This window comes from Schistocerca cancellata, chromosome 1 (assembly GCF_023864275.1).
Source record: "Schistocerca cancellata isolate TAMUIC-IGC-003103 chromosome 1, iqSchCanc2.1, whole genome shotgun sequence".
Lineage (NCBI taxonomy): Eukaryota > Metazoa > Arthropoda > Insecta > Orthoptera > Acrididae > Schistocerca > Schistocerca cancellata.
In genome coordinates, this window is record NC_064626.1 from 968,886,396 (window position 1) to 968,903,924 (window position 17,529).

The 17,529-nt window shown below is 40.3% G+C and overlaps 1 protein-coding gene across 1 annotated transcript in view; it reads left to right on the forward strand.

Moving 5' to 3' along the window:
* Positions 1 to 17,529, forward strand: part of LOC126119013 (nephrin-like) — a 388,927-nt gene that overhangs the window by 221,453 nt on the left and 149,945 nt on the right. The gene's annotated exons all lie outside the window — the stretch shown is intronic.

Consider the following 17,529-nt stretch of genomic DNA (forward strand, 5'->3'; position numbering starts at 1 on the left):
TATCTGCAAAGGGTGCTGCCAATTTTCGTCCTGATTCCAAGCTTGTGTAACGTCAGTAATGAACTCGTCAGGCGTAAAATCCAAACTTTTCTCTTTTCCTTGCCACCGTCTAGTGGAAGCACATCGCTCCTGATATTTAAATAACGAAAAATTTAACTTGGCGAGTATAGACTCCAGCATGAAAATATTGTAACGTAACACAATGACATCGGAAACGGTGGGCTGAGAATCACGAAAGAAGGCTGTGTACGATACTTGGAGATACCAGAAGTTTTCAGATAAAATACATAGTGATAGGAAAGAAATTAAGAAACCACATTTAGAACTGGAAACTGTCGATATCGGCAGATGTGCCCTCTGACCATAATTTATTGGTTACGAACAGCAGAGTAAAACTGAAGAAATTTCAGAAAATTTGGATAAGAAGATGGGACGTGCTTAGATTTAAAGAACTACAGGTTGCTGGAAGTTTCAAAGAGAGTATGTAATTTTTCCTCCTATCTATGTTATTATTTAGTTGTGTAGTTCTCATTTCGTTCGAGCAATCAATCATTCAAAATAGGAAACACAATCACATCTCAGTCACCCAAAATGATTCAGAAATTTTACTTGTTAGAATGAATTCAGGCGATGATTCTTCTTCTCTGCAGGCTCGTGCTTTGCGGCAGTCTGCTAATCTGTACAACTAAAATGCCTCGTAATTTTGGGAGCGTTATATAGTCAGTCGGGAAACCTCAGATCAAGCGGATTTTTGGCTTTGGTGAAGTTTAACCTTCTGAAGAAGTAATGGAGCTCTTGGATTATTAAATGCAGGTTAATATCCGGTCTTTCGGAAGTTCCCTTCTGATTAACAACTACGCAATATATCGATGAATACCATTAATTCTCGAATGTCAAATCATGTAAATTGTTACAGACCTTTTGTATGAAGGAGCAATATATATATTTCCCTTTTAATCGTACAATTTCGTATCAGTTATCTTTTGTCATAAATCTCAATATTCAGATTACAATTCTTCAAACAGTGCTCAGGCTAATCGGCACGAAGACAATCTTGGAAGCTTTTTTTTAACAACCACCAGAGAGAGTATTACAAAGAATAATCATGCGCTCATGGCATAGCTATTGTATGAAACTACTTTGCGCATGGATTCTGCGAGTATGAAGATAGAAAATTAGTAAACGTCATTCAAGGGTAGAATTGTATCTGAATAATTCATCGAATATAATGAGATATTACAAGTATTAGATAACGATTGACGGAACAGGGGAAAGAAATACAACAGAATACGTAAAGGCAACTTTGAAGTAGTATGCCTAAGGAAGATCTTGGCCAAAGTTCAAGTGTCCTCCACTAGTCGACACTGCAGTTGAAAAATACAATATGGTTATGCCATGAAAGTAAAAATCCAGTTTGGAAAGGAATTAAAAAAATCAGTATGAAGCTGGTGGGAAATTGAAAAAGCAAGGTAGCACAGCTGACACACTTGTGCTAATGGGATATTACCAGAAGTTCAGGATAATTTTTGAAAAATTAGAAATATCCAAGGCAAGCTCACGTGCGTTAGCTAGTACGAGGGTTAACTGAAAAGTAATGCCTCCACCTTCGTAACTCAACAGTTGGCAGCATTGGTATGTGGCAGGTACTGGCTTGTTCCGTAGACTCTTCTCTACAGCTCCAGTTGGCGGGAAGCCTTAGAATTGAACAGTTATGTGGTTACAGTGAAAAGTATGGAACACGGCGCAAACTGTCGGCCAAAGCGATTTAAGCAACGTGCAGTCATTGAATTCTTGACAGGGAAGGTGTCACCCCAAAGGAGGTTCATCAGAGAATGAAAGCAGTTTATGGTGACTGTGCTCATGTGAGCACTGTGCGTCGTTGGGCGAGTAAGTTTGAAGATGTTGAGACGGGAACATTTGAACTGCGTGACAAACAAAGAGTTGGACGTCGTGTGACAGCACCCTACGAGTTTCACAAGCAAAATATTGACAGACTGATTCTGGACGATCGTCGTATCACTCAGAGAGAAACTGCAAGCACAGTCGGCATTTCACAAGAACGTGTGGGTCACGTTATTGCTTTGCGGTTATCGGAAGATCTGTGCACGGTGGGTACCTCGGATACTGACTCCTGAAATGAAAGTTCACAGACTTGAAATTTGCCAGGAACTCCTCTTGCGTTAGGAGAATGAAGACGCATAGTACTCACATCATCCCCGTTTTCAAGAAGGGACGTCGAACAGATGCGAAGAACTATAGACCTATATCTTCAACGTCGATCAGTTGTAGAATTTCGGAACACGTATTCTGTTCGAGTATAATAACTGTTCTGGAGACTAGATATCTACTCTGTAGGAATCGGCATGGGTTTCGTGAAAGACGATCGTGTGAAACCCTGCTCGCGCTTTTCGTCCACGAGACTCAGAGGGCCATATACACGGGTTCCCAGGTAGATGTCGTGTTTCTTGACTTCCGCAAGGCGTTCGATACAGTTCCCCACAATCGTTTAATGAACAAAGTAAGAGCATATGGGCTATCAGACCAATTGTGTGATTGGATTGAAGAGTACCTAGATAACAGAGCGCAGCATGTGATTCTCAATGGAGAGAAGTCTTCCGAAGTAAGAGTGATTTCAGGTGTGCCGCAGGGGAGTGTCGTAGGACCGTTGCTATTCACAATATACATAAATGATCTTGTGGATAACATCGGAAGTTCACTGAGGCATTTTGCAGATGATGCTGTGGTATATCGAGAGGTTGTAACAATGGAAAATTTTACTGAAATGCAGGAGGATCTGCAGCGAATTGACGCGTGGTGCAGGGAATGGCAATTGAATCTCAGTGTAGACAAGTGTAATGTGCTGCGAATACATAGAAGGATCCCTTATCATGTAGCTATAATATAGTAGGTCAGCAACTGGAACACAGTTAATTCTATAAATTATTTGGGAATAGGCATTAGGAGTAATTTAAAATGGAATGATCATATGAAGTTGATCGTCGGTAAAGCAGATGCCAGACTGAGATTCATTGGAAGAATCCTAAGGAAATGCAATCCGAAAACAAAGGAAGTAGGTTACAGTACACTTGTGCGCCCACTGCTTGAATACTGCTCAGCAGTGAGGGATCCGTACCAGGTAGGGTTGATAGAAGAGATAGAGAAGATCCAACGGAGAGCAGCGCGCTTCGTTACAGGATCATTTAGTAATCGCGAAAGGGTTACGGAGATGATAGATAAACTCCAGTGGAAGACTCTGCAGGAGAGACGCTCAGCAACTCGGTACGGGCTTTTGTTGAAGTTTCAAGAACATACCTTCACCGAAGAGTCAAGCAGTATGTTACTCCCTCCTACGTATATCTCGCAAAGAGACCATGAGGATAAAATCAGAGAGATTAGAGCCGACACAGAGGCATACCGACAATATTTCTTTCCACGAACAATACGAGACTGAAATAGAAGGTAGAACCGATAGATGTACTCAAGGTACCCTCCGCCACACACCGTCAGGTGGCTTGCGGAGTATGGATGTAGAAGTAGATGTAGAACACAACCATCATAAATTGCTTTCATTCTCTGATGAATCTCCTTTGGGGTGAAATCTTCCGCTGTCAAGAATTCAATGACTGCACGTTGCTTAAATCGCATTGACCGACTGTCTGCGCGGGGTTCCATACTTTACACTCTAACAACACAACCGTTCAATGCTAAGGCTTCCCGCCAACTAGAGCTGTAGAGAAGAGGTTACGGAACAAGTCAGTACCTGCCGCATACCAATGCTGCCAACTGTTGAAGGGTTACGAAGACGTATATATCAGCATAGTTACACACCAACACACATTAACACACCTATCAGCGCCAAGTCGCTCTTAAGATAACCATCTTCAGTCACCCAAGGTCTAGTCCAGAGCGCTACGAGCACGATTTCCCTGCAACTAACTTTTCCCATGGAGCCGGAAGAGACCAGTGTGGTCCTTTTTGTCACCAACTAAACTACAGTCGAATGACTACCGAAATGGCAAAGGTCTGTTTGCTTTGACTGAGAAAGCTACGTTGGCTACACTGTTGCTACCACAGCAGACATTCAAATGCTACACTGCTTCCGTATACAAGACGAATTCAACATACACACTCACTCACTAATTCAAAATGTTGACAAATTTGGGAGCACAGAATGTAGGTAATGTACGTAGGATTAAATGTTTACTGGAAAATTTGATACTTTAATGTAATTGTGTACCACTGAATGGGGACCAACACGAAGCACAAACTGAATTACCGTGACAGCACGAAATACAAATTAAATATTACGAAACGGATCTAACACAGACGCTTGATAACCATTATGTCCGGTGAAAAAGACTGTGCAGAGGATGTACTTGCCATACTACGGCATTATCATGCAGTATTTTTTTTAAGGAGGAAAACAATGTAATAAAAAGACAAGGAGAAAATAACAGCCCAAAAAGTACATGAGTAACAAATAAACTAGCGAAACAGGGAACAAACGTTAAAAACATAACCAGTAATCCAAAGCTAAGAACCAGTAATCTAAAGCTGTAGTATATATGTGTAAATTGAATCCACTTTGTGACACTGCAGTGTACTGATTTAAATGGTTCAAACGGCTCTGAGCACTATGGGACTTAACATCTGAGGTCATCAGTCCCATAGAACTTAGAACTACTTAAACCTAACTAACCTAACGACATCACACACATCCATGCCCGAGGCAGGATTCGAACCTGCGACCGTAGCGGTCACGCGGTTCCAGACTGAAACGCCTAGAACCGCACGGCTACACCGGCCAGCTACTGATTTAAACATGGACTTCATTTGGTCGCCAAGATAATATAATGTGCTCTTGACAAGTTTAAAATAAGAAAAAAAGGTGGCTGTGGCTCTTATGGAGCCCACCAAGTCATGTTCAGTCCAAGAGCTAAGCCAAACTAAAAGTATTTTATGTGTACAGCTTGAAAACACAATGAATTAAAAGTGAGTATGAAAGTGTCACGGACAAAAAAACTAGATAGAACATGAATGACAATTATAGTACGTAACACAATGCAACACCTCAGAATTTATCAGAATAAAATTTTACTTTAAGCAAAGACAAAACAAATCGGTTGTATAAGAAATTACGAATAAACGGGTCAATAAATTAAATAAACACAAGTAGTTCAAAGATTATCATGAGTCTTATAAAAATATGAATAAGAAAGAAACTTGTCCATGCCACTGTTGTGCACATTTCCATAATTCACATAGATAACACATTATACATAAGATATGATAGTGTCAAAAAATTATTTGAGAAAACAATAAGTTTACATTAAAATGTATGTATTATTCAAATGTTGTTCCATTTTCGCATTTTGTTGAAAATGTTTGAGTGACGTTTCTGACACAATGGTGCATAACAAAAAAAAGTCAGATAATGAGCAAATTTTAAGATATCTCTTGGTTGTACCCTAAGTACCAATAGACCGGCAAATATGTAAGACAGGTAATGTTTTGATGACTCATTAAATTTAATGTCTATGTCATCACCACCTTCATTTAAAAGTCTATCACAGGTTTATTACATCGAACAGAAATGAGCAATGCTTAAGCACTGTTTTCACATTCAGGCGTCGCACTGTATTGAGGTCCCAAGCAAGAGGGTCGCTTCGTTTGGGCAGTTAATGAAATACACACTCAGCTGCTGTGTGCGGTCTCGCTGCTTCCGTCGCCCCTGTTATCAGTCATGCAACTCGCTGTCATATTGTGCGCCGCCTCCATGCGTCGTCAGTGAAATCGAATTGTAATCCACCTTCGGTCGTCTGAGGTATTTCTGTACAAGGGAGACACGGCTGGCCCTTCTGTGTGTCGCCCTCGGCAACAGTGACACCGATCGTAGTGCATTCGCCCGTTCACCTAAGTTACCGTAGAGCGGCACGCACCCTCGCCGCATAGCGCTCCGTGTTCTGGTGTGCGTGTCTGCCAATTGACATACCCTTTTGCGGACACGGGCACCGGGCACAGTCGTAGGCCTCGGGTCGGCAGGGAGCCACGACCATTTAGTCTGCCGCCGTCGTTCGGTTCGGGACTGTAATGGGGGGGGGGGGGGGGAACGGTCAGGGGGGAGGGAGGAGAGGAAGGCGTGGCGGTTTGCCGAGCGGCCCCTTCTTGTAGGTTTGCTTTTATCGCCACGGGACGGACCGCTCCTGGTATTAGTGCACCTGGAAAATCCGTCGTTAGCTGCAGATGCATTGCTCTTAACCGCAGAACCTCCGGCAGATGCTGCCAGCCCACGAAGCTCATTTCAAACTGAGCTGAGAAGCATCTCACGATAACACCATATAGCCGTTACCGAACTTACAAAAGAAATTTCTATTATTGACCTAAAACTAATACATGAGAAACTGCCCCAAACTTGCTTTGCAAGGTGGGTCGTCTTAATAAAATGAAGTGAAATTAAAGAAATAAGTAAACTTATATAATTAAATTATCAAGATTTCAAAAATATTTCAACGTGATAAAGAAATTAATTTACTTCTTAAAACTGTTCTTGTATAATCAAACTGTTTCCGGGATTCATGTATAAGCTCTTTCAACATTATTGGAGTGAGACTCAAAATTTAGACAATAAGGTGAATTCTTACATACCATGGATTAAACGTATTTACATTGAGAATTTGACCAGAAAATGTCTTGTACAAGATATAGTAAGGAAATGAAGTGGATTTGATGTCGCTGCTACCTAATACCTACAAACACAGAGCGTTTACTACTAACTACTTCCCATTCACAATGATCTACAGAATTAGGCCAACTTGCTACAGACAGATGTAACACCCGCAAACAAATAAAGAGGAAAACGTTTATTTTGTTACCTAGTACTAATACTACCATAGTTTGTTTGGCAGTTCCTCTGTGATGTACACTTATGCTGGTTTATAGAAAACTGCTGAAACATGTGTATTTAAACTTCCCGCAAAAATTATGGTTATTCAGACGCAAAAAAAAAAAAATCATACACGTCATACGAGGAGTCACACTGAGATTATGTACCACACTGTCCGCCTCCGTAGGGTAGCAGTAGCGTTATCGCCTACCACGCAGGGGCTCGGGTTCGATTCCCGGCAGGGAACTAGGTGTTGTGTGTCCATCATCATTTTCATCATCATTGACTCGCAAGTTCCCGATGTGGTGTCAACTAGAAAGGACTTGTAATACGGTGGTCGAACTCCCCTGAATGGGGCTTCCCGGCCAATAATGCCACACGATCATTTCATTTCATGTACCACACTGACATAAAGTAAAGCAAATAATAGAGATGAATAGCACATTAGTCTCTAGATAGATTCTCTCCCTCTCTCTCTCTTTCTCTCAGTCTCTCTCACATACACTGAGACAGTGAAGGGAGATGAAAATTTGATAGTCATGGTTGACTGGAATTTGTCAGTGGGAAAAGGGAGAGAAGGAAACGTAGTAGGTGAATATGGATTTGGAGTCAGAAACGAAAGAGGAAGCCGCCTGGTAGAATTTTACACAGAGCACAACCTAATCATAGCTAACACTTGGTTCAAGAATCATAAAAGAACATTGTATACATGGAAGATGCCTGGAGATACTGACAGGTTTCAGATAGATTATATAACTGTAAGACAGAGATTTAGGAACCAGGTTTTAAATTGTAAGACACTTCCAGGGTAAGATGTGAACTCTGACCACAATCTATTGGTTATAAACTGTATATTAAAACTGAAGAAACTGAAAAAAGGTAGGAATTTAAGGAGATAGGACCTGGATAAACTGACTAAACCAGAGGTTGTACAGAGTTTCAGGGAGAACATAAGGGAACAATTGAGAAGAACGGGGGAAAGAAATACAGTAGAAGAAGAATGGGTAGCTTTGAGGGATGAATTGGTGAAGGCAGCAGAGGATCAAGTAGGTAAAAAGACGAGGGCTAATAGAAATCCTTGGGTAACAGAAGAAATATTGAATTTAATTGATGAAAGAAGAAAATATAAAAATGCAGTAGATGAAGCAGGCAAAAAGGAATACAAACGTCTCAAAAATGAGATCGACAGTAAGAGCAAAATGGCTAAGGAGGGATGGCTAGAGGACAAATGTAAGGATGCTGAGGCTTATCTCACTTGGGGTAAGATAGATAATGCCTACAGGAAAATTAAAGAGACGTTTGGAGAAAAGAGAGCCACTTGTATGAATATCAACAGCTCAGATTGAAACCCAGTTATAAGCAAAGAAGTGAAAGCCGAAAGGTGGAAGGAGTATATAGAGAGTCTATACAAGGGCGATGTTCTTGAGGACAATATTATGGAAATGGAAGAGGATGTAGATGAAGATGAAATGGGAGATATGATACTGCGTGAAGAGTTTGACAGAGCACTGAAAGACCTGAGTCGAAACAAGGCCCCGGGAGTAGACAACATTCCATTACAACTACTGACAGACTTGGGAGAGCCAGTCCTGACAAAACTCTACCATCAGGTGAGCAAGATGTATGAGACAGGCGAAATACCCACAGACTTCAAGAAGAATATAATAATTCCAATCCCAAAGAAAGCAGGTGTTGACAGATGTGAAAATTACCGAACTATCAGTTTAGTAAGTCACCGCTGCAAAATACTAACACGAATTCCTTACAGACGAATGGAAATACTAGTAGAAGGCGACTTCGGGGTAGATCAGTTTGGATTCCGTAGAAATATTGGAACACGTGATTCAATACTGACCCTAGGACGTATCTTAGAAGCTAGTTTAAGGAAAGGCAAACCTACGTTCCTAGCATTTGTAGACTTAGAGAAAGCTTTTGACAATGTTGACTGGAATTCTCTCTTTCAAATTCTGAAGGTGGCAGGGGTAAAATACAGGAAGCGAAAAGCTATTTACAATTTGTACAGAAACCAGATGGCAGTTATAAAAGTCGAGGGAGATCAAAGGGAAGCAGTGGTTGGGAATGGAGTGAGACAGGGTTGTAGCCTCTCCCCGATGTTATTCAATCTGTATATTGAGCAAGCAGTAGAGGAAACAAAAGAAATATTCGGAGTAGGTATTAAAATCCATGGAGAAGAAATAAAAACTTTGAGGTTCGCTGATGACATTGTAATTCTGTCAGAGACAGCAAAGGACTTGGAAGAGCAGTTGAACGGAATGGATAGTGTCTTGAATCGACGATATAAGATGAACATCAACAAAAGCAAAACGAGGATAATGGAATGTAGTCTAATTTAGTCGGGTGACGCTGAGGGAATTAGATTAGGAAATGAGACACTTAAAGTAGTAAAGGAGTTCTGCTATTTGGGGAGCATAATAACTGATGATGGTCGAAGCAGAGAGTATATAAAATGTAGACTGGCAATGACAAGGAAATCATTTCTGAAGAAGAGAAGTTTCTTAACATCGAGAATAGGTTTACGTGTCAGGAAGTCGTTTCTGAAAGTATTTGTATGGAGTGTAGCCATGTATGGAAGTGAAATATGGACGATAAATAGCTTGGAGAAGAAGAGAATAGAAACTTTCGAAATGTGGTGCTACAGAAGAACGCTGAAGATTAGATGGGTATATCACGTAACTAATGAGGAAGTATTGAATAGGATTGGTGAGAAGAGAAGTTTGTGGCACAACTTGACTAGAAGAATGGATCGGTTGGTAGGACATGTTCTGAGGCATCAAGGGATCACCAGTTTTGTATTGGAGGACAGCGTGGAGGGTAAAAATTGTAGAGGGAGACCAAGAGATGAATACAGTAAGCAGATTCAGAAGGATGTAGGTTGCAGTAGGTACTTGGAGATGAAGAAGCTTGCACAGGATAGAGTAGCATGGAGAGCTGCATCAAAACAGTCTCAGGACTGAAGACCACAGCAACAACGTATATATATATATATATATATATATATATATATATATATATATATATATATATATATAGGGTGGTCCATTGATCGTGACCGGGGCAAATATCTCACGAAATGAGTGTCAAACGAAAAACCTACAAAGAACGAAACTTGTCTAGCTTGAAGAGGGAAATGGCGCTATGGTTTGCCCGCTAGATAGCGCTGCCATAGGTCAAACGGATATCAACTGCGTTTTTTAAAATAGGAAACCAAATTTTTATTACATATTCGTGTAGTATGTAAAGAAATATTAATGTTTTAGTTGGACCCCTTTTTTCGCTTTGTGATAGATATACGTCACAGACGTATAAGTACGTCGTATCAGGTAACATTTCTCCAGTGCGGACGGTATTTGCTACGTGTTAAAATGGACCGTTTACCATTTGCGGAAAAGGTCGATATCGTGTTGATGTATGGCTATTGTGATCAAAAAGCCCAACGGGAGTGGTCTATGTATGCTGCTCGGTATCCTGGACGACATCATCCAAGTGTCCGGACCGTTCGCCTGATAGTTACTTTATTTAAGGAAACCGGAAGTGTTCAGCCACGCATGTTACTACATGATGTTTCACTGCATGACAGAATGGCGATGTACTTCCAACATGATGGATGTCCGGCACATAGCTCGCGTACGGTTGAAGCGGTATTCAATAGCATATTTCATGACAGGTGGATTGGTCGTCGAAGCGTCATACCATGGCCGCACGTTCACCGGATCTGGCGTCCCCGCATTTCTTTCTGTGCGGACAGTTGAAGGATATTTGCTATCGTGATCCACCGGAAATGCCTGACAACATGTGTCAGCGGATTGTCAATGCATGTGCGAACATTACGGAAGGTGAACTACTCGCTGTTGAGACGAATGTCGTTACACGTATTGACAAATGCATTGAGGTTGATGGACATCATTTTGAGCATTTATTGCATTAATGTGGTATTTACAGGTAATCACGCTGTAACAGCATGCGTTCTCAGAAATGATAAGTTCACAAAGGTACACGTATCACATTGGAACAACCGAAATAAAATGTTCAAACGTACCTACCTTCTGAATTTTACTTGTTACCAACTGATCGTCTAAAATTGTGAGCCATATGTTTGTGACTATTACAGTGGTCCAACTAAAACAGTAGTATTTCTTTACGTACTACACGAATATGTAATGAAAAATGGGGGTTCCTATTATAAAAAAAAGCAGTTGATATCCGTTTGACCCATGGCAGCGCTATCTAGCGGGCCAACCATAGCGCTATCTGGCTTCCCCCTTCAAGCTAGACAAGTTTCGTTCTTTGTAGTTTTTTCGTTTGACGCTTATTTCGTGAGATATTTGGCTCGGTCACGTTCAATGAACCACCCTGTATACTACTGGCCATTAAAATTTGCGAAACCAAGAAGAAATGCAGATGATAAACGGGTATTCATTGGAGAAATATATTATACTAGAAGTGACATGTGATTACATTTTCACGCAATTCGGGTGCATAGATCCTGAGAAATCAGTACCCAGAACTTCCACCTCCGAATGCGACGTAGCATATCGCTTTGAAGTAGCGGGTTTCCCGTAGCATTAGGCTCACTTACGTGTTCCAAAGTGTCCGTAGCCTAAATGCATGTACCAAACCAGTTAATTCAAGTGTTCCTCCGGAAGTACTAGCAGCCACCCAGAGTCGTCTTGAGTTCGTCGTTTAAACAAGATCCCGTTCCGAACTAAATAATGCAGATGAATTGCCGCAATATCTTTGTTATGCAATTTCTCCTTTATGTTTTTCAATATATTTTCCTTATCCTGCTCCTGTCTGAAGTTACTTAAGGAACTGGACGCGAAGTTTTCGAAAGCAACATTCTACATTTATAAAACACAGAAGTTCGTCCTCTTCTGCATGGTCTAATCCTATCGGTATGCGCGACAGCGCGTCTGCGATTACGATCTCCAGTACCCAAGTTTTGTGCTCATAAAAAATTGCAGAGCGCGTGGTCCGTGAACACCGTAGTCTTTCGACCAAACAAAAAATAAAGAAATTTCTTGATTTCCCAGACGATTGCAAGTGCCTCGAGTTCCTTGACAGAGTAGTTTGTCTCCGAGCACGTGAGCAGTCTACTGTCAAAGGAAATTATCTTCCAAGGAGATGGGTCATCCTCGCAATCTCTTTGGAACATAACTGCCCCAATGCCAGGCAAGGAACTGTCCATTACAGAAGGGGTGCATTTATTAGAGCATTGTTTATCTTGTTAAATTCCTGTTGTGCTTCCTGGTCACAATCCGACGCTGTGATTATGCGTGTCAGGAAGCAAAGACAAGGAGTGGCAAGTACATTAATGTTTACAAATTGCTTTTAGAAGTTGCATAGGCCTAAATATTCTTACTTGTCGGCATTGCACACTCCGCTATCGCTGCAATTTTCCCAAGGTCCGGTCGTCCTCCATTGGCCGATACAATATGCCTTAGGATTAATTTCTTTCTGTCAAAATTGAGACTTTCCTAAATTTCACCGTGACACCTGCATTTTCGAAAACTTAGTCCACGTAACACTTCATTATGTTTTCTCACTACTTTTCTGCGATGAGAATATCATCGTCATAAAGTGTTACCTGTGCTGTAAATCGTTCGGAAAAATGCTACTTGGCCCTCTAATAAGCGCGGCTGAAGATACGTGCAGCTTCAACGGAAGGCGCGGCACTGCTAGTAGTTACCGTAACAGGGAAAGGCCGTGTGCTGTCTAAAACGATCAGCCAGAAACTGGCACGGAGTCTATCGATGACAAGACTTTTACACTATGGAAGCACTGTAACGTTTCGTTCAGGCTTTCCGGCCTATCCGTCTCCGGTATGATGACAGTATTTATCAGTATTGAATCCAAACCAAGGCGAACATAGCCATCACGTTTCGGTACGACTAAGAGTGGAGAGCTGTGTAAAACTTATGCCATGCTCTATTACACCACCACCCAGCGTTTTCTTGAGTTCACACTCTACCTGCTCCTAGTGCGCTAAGGGAATCGGGTATGGGCGAACAAAGAACTTCTGATGTTCCTGTACCCCAAACTTGTAGACAAATCCTTTAATTGCACTTGGTGCCCCAAGGAAAACCTTCTCATGTTTCCCAAGATCCGAAACAATTCCTTTCGAGCGTCGACTGTGATACATACGTAACTTTCCAACTCGAATTACCAATGAGGATAGCATTTCTTTTTGTTCATTAGTTGGACAACTCTACGCGTTAATGTGGCAAACTAGGACCTCTTGACTCGGTCCAGAGTCGTATTCAACACGAAAACTCAGGTAGCTGACTTCAGATTCACGACGCAATACGCATTCATTAAATACAACATCCACAAATGTTTCATCAACCTTGACCACCTTAGTTCCTCCACCCACGTCAATCACTGCGTGCTGGGTATAGATAAAGTCCATTCCCACTATAACAGCAACATTTAATAGGGGGAAAATATAAAAATTAGATTCAAATTCTTTCCCCTGACGTATAAAAGTTAGTTGAGTCTGTCTGCATATTTCAATGCTCTGTCCATGTATCGCTCCCTTCACTTTTGTTCCTCTCAGTCGAAAAATAGGCCTATCACTCTCCTCCTCACATTTCCGAAATGCCGCCTCGGTGATGATTGAGAAGGAGCTACCGGTGTTGATAATGCACTTGTAACGCTTACTCTCGGGCGTACGTTAACTCTTTAAGGACTGTACTATGGTAAGTTGACGGGCTTCACCTTTTAAGAAAGGATATTAGTAAATATGTTGACTGCGTGTACCTGAATGGAGGCAAAATCAGACTTACACCCACCCAGTAACAACAATGAGACGTCAAGCAAGTCTAAAGTGCAACTGCACGTTAGGACGGACAAGAAACATACACAGCAGATGCCAGCAACTGTTAATAATACGGTCGCCAGCCTAATTAGACATTAACTGAGTTTCTTCCCTGTACAAGAGGAAGTACGTTCAAGTGTAATAACACGTAGTAATACTGCATTATATGGTAAATTTTAGAACCAGAAAAATCTACTGAACTAATATTTTCATTTTCTGTACTAATATGGACAAGCTATAAATACACAACATTACACTGTAATGTTTACTACAAACTGCGTTTTGTCTATTGATCCGACAGAAATCGGGCATAGGTTACCCTAGAAATAGCACTTTTGAAACACACATACAATGTTAATTTTAAGAAGGGTAAAACACTAATAAATTTAGGTTTTATATTGACTTTAACTTTGCTGGTCAAATCAGTTCAGTACACTTCAGAATTCAAATGAATAGAAAAGAAAAAAAGGGGGGCAACCCTGAAACTATTATGGTCACTTTAGAGAAAGTTTGATTTTTGAGAGCATTAAGCATTCAAGATTTCCAAAATATTATTTACCGCTCTTTTTGTCTTATTTACTGCTCATTTAACTACCGTTATTTTTGTCTCAATTTAAATAAACTTTATTACTAAACCAATTTCAACAATATCTTCCAACTTTGTCATACCTATATTATTCGTCCAGTATTCATTAACAACAAAGTTCTTTAAACATCATTCTAACATTGATAGGTCTGCAGGTAATTATTATTAGCATAAACTTTAAATCTTCATCCTGGGACACTCGGATTGCACAACTTGTGGAAAGGACCCTGCCTAGGATAGTTGTGAGGATAATTAATTGATAGAACAGTTCTGGTAAAATTTAAGTTGTTATTGAACAGTATGTAGCAAAAGTAACACTGGTCCACACGAATACAGTACTAAAAGTTTCAACCTGTTCGTATCGATGAGGCGGTCGGCAGGCGGCGAGATGGCGAAGCACAAAGCACATATGCAATTACAGCAATGGCTCTTGAAATATTGGCACTTTACTTCTTCATAGCGTCGCAATACTTTTCCATTTAGTGCCTATGGAATATTGCCATGCTGTATAGGCGTCGGAAACAGCGCATCCGTGTCTCAATAAAACCACGTTTTCCAGGAGAGCCTCCTCGATCCAGAACGTGTTTCTCAGACTGATGACAAACTCCGACTACGACTGCTGAGCCCGTTATGCCGTACTGCGACCGTGTGCGTTTTTCCGCGCTCGCCTGCCTCTACCTTTTACCGCCCCCCTACAGACAGGGTATTCACAAAAGGTTTTACATTCCACATATTCTAATACTTTGCCTACGTATGGACCAGGCGTACAAATACAACTTTCACATCTTACAATAGTTTCAAAATTAGGTACACTTCCCTTCGATTACAACATTACTTGAAATTTGACATAAATATTAAAATTTATATCGGAAATTGTTACAGTTTCTTTAACATAATGGCATGAAACAAAAAGAAACGAAATCAGAATATCGATTAGGCTAATTTATTGAAATTCAGGGGAAAAATTTATTATAAGTACCATAGTATAGTGTTATTGTTGTTACACATGCCCCTGTTTCCAGTAAATTTCACTAAGTGTAAATTTGATGGGAACACTGAACTTTATATTTATACAGTGGTTCTGAATCTTTGTGTGATTGTCCCATCAAAAAAAATTTATACCACAAACTTCCTTTCACTCACTTTACATAAGTCTATAATTTTTTAACATATCAAGAACATTTACCTATCGTTTGCTTAAGTGCCTTTGGCACAGTCCAACCTCCTATCACAACATTATTTAAGTAGCAAACTATTCACCATTGTTCAATTTCTCAGACAAATAAAAACCAAATTTGGAACACAAACACTTATTTACAAAAGCAAATACAAATGTCTATATACACTATAATACAATTTGTTGCTGCTTGCATTGAATAGCAGTCCATTTTCTTATTTACTAATAAACACACAAAAAATAAGGAAATTACTACACATATTTGCTGCCTATTATTCAGATTTGGGCAGTCCTTTTCACATCATATTATCACATCTCCTGTATCACACTTACATTTCTCCTGTGACTATTTATCTGCCCTCTTTGGTGTTGGGCAGTCCTTTATCTTATGATTCATTTACTTCCCATTTTCATTTTTCACAGTCCCATCTTTTATCTGTCTTACAGCATTTATCCTTTCTTTTCAACCCTTTTTTCCATACCTCTTTACATTTATAGTACATTTGACAATCTGAAACTCACGTAAGTACATTAGCACCCTGATATAGGTCTGCATATATTTACAAGGATTTGTTACATTTGGCATAAATTAGTTTCAGCATAATATACATCATATTTACTGCAAATTGGTCTCTGATTGTACTTAGATCATTCACTTCTAGAAACATACAGTATCAGATCCACAACATTTTTTACACCTAAAGGCCTTTTGGACTTTGGGTAGATCAGGTAGTAAGCATTATCGTGTGGAATGTTCTGTATTACATACGGTCCATTATAAATATATTTAAATTTGGAAATTTCATGGTTCAATTCACTAGATTTTTCGTGGTTTTTTTTTTCAAAAGAACATAATCTCCAATTTTAAATTTTGGAACTTTCAGATTTTTATCGTGTCTTTTAGATCTAGATTCAGCTTTATGCTTTGCCCTTCTTCTGACTAAATCTTTCTTTTGACTAAGCCCCAAGCTTGTACAAGGTGGAAACTCTAAGTTTTTCCTCAATTAAACTTTTAATTCTACTGCCTAACAAAATTTCTTCCGGGGGAATCCAGTAGATTCATGATGTAAGGTGTTCATGACATTCTCAAACTCCGATATAAATCTGCCCCAGACTCTAAATCATGCCCCTTCCTCTCTTTTCCACAACGCACCTTGGTCGACTGTGACATCGTCCCAAGATACGTTCCTGACCTATGAATCATTTATATCTGGTGGCTTTTTCGGTTTCTGGAGTTCAAAGTCTTTACTTACTTGAACTCGTTGCAAAATAAACACTGCGTTGTCAGGTGGTTCCTTCTTTCTTTGTTCAGTCTCAACATCTGGATTTTGTTTTGAAACTTCGTCATCAATAGGTACAATATTGCAATTAGCTATTTCCCCATTATTTTCACTAGTACCGAAATATTCGTCATCTGAACTATCGTCAGAATCCGACCATTCTGGATCGCTTTCAGGTTCTAACATAAAAGCTTTTCTGAGACATGCACTAAGTTCTTCCTCTGCGTTTTCGTCAGGTTTAGATTTTAACTCAGTATCCTCTTTCGGCAAAATGTCCTCATTATCAGCTTTACTCACATCTACCGTTACTTCATATTTAGTGCAATCCTCGTGGACTTCAATTACTTCCAGGTAATTACCTGCCTCTTCCTCACAGTGCCTTTCGGTAGCAGCTCGTACGGTTGGCGGATCGTTAACAGAAGTTACTTCCTCGTCAATGCTTAGGATTTCATCCTCCAATTCCTTCCTATCTTTAATCATTGTCTTATCGGCAGCACGCGTACTTTGCGCGGTGCTATTTAATCTCTCCTCTTCCATTTTGGGTCACGTCACCTTATCGACGTCCCTATTATCTCCCTTTTCACTAATTAACCTCCTTGCCTCATACTCCTTCTTAAAATCTTCCCACTCACATTGCTTGAGGCCCTTGTACAGATCGTCGATCTGCACACACCAATTAGTTACTTCTGCTAGTTCTTTCTCGCCATTTACCTTATTGCTAACACTGCTAGCCGCACCTCTCTGTGTATCCACTGTTTCATCTACTAT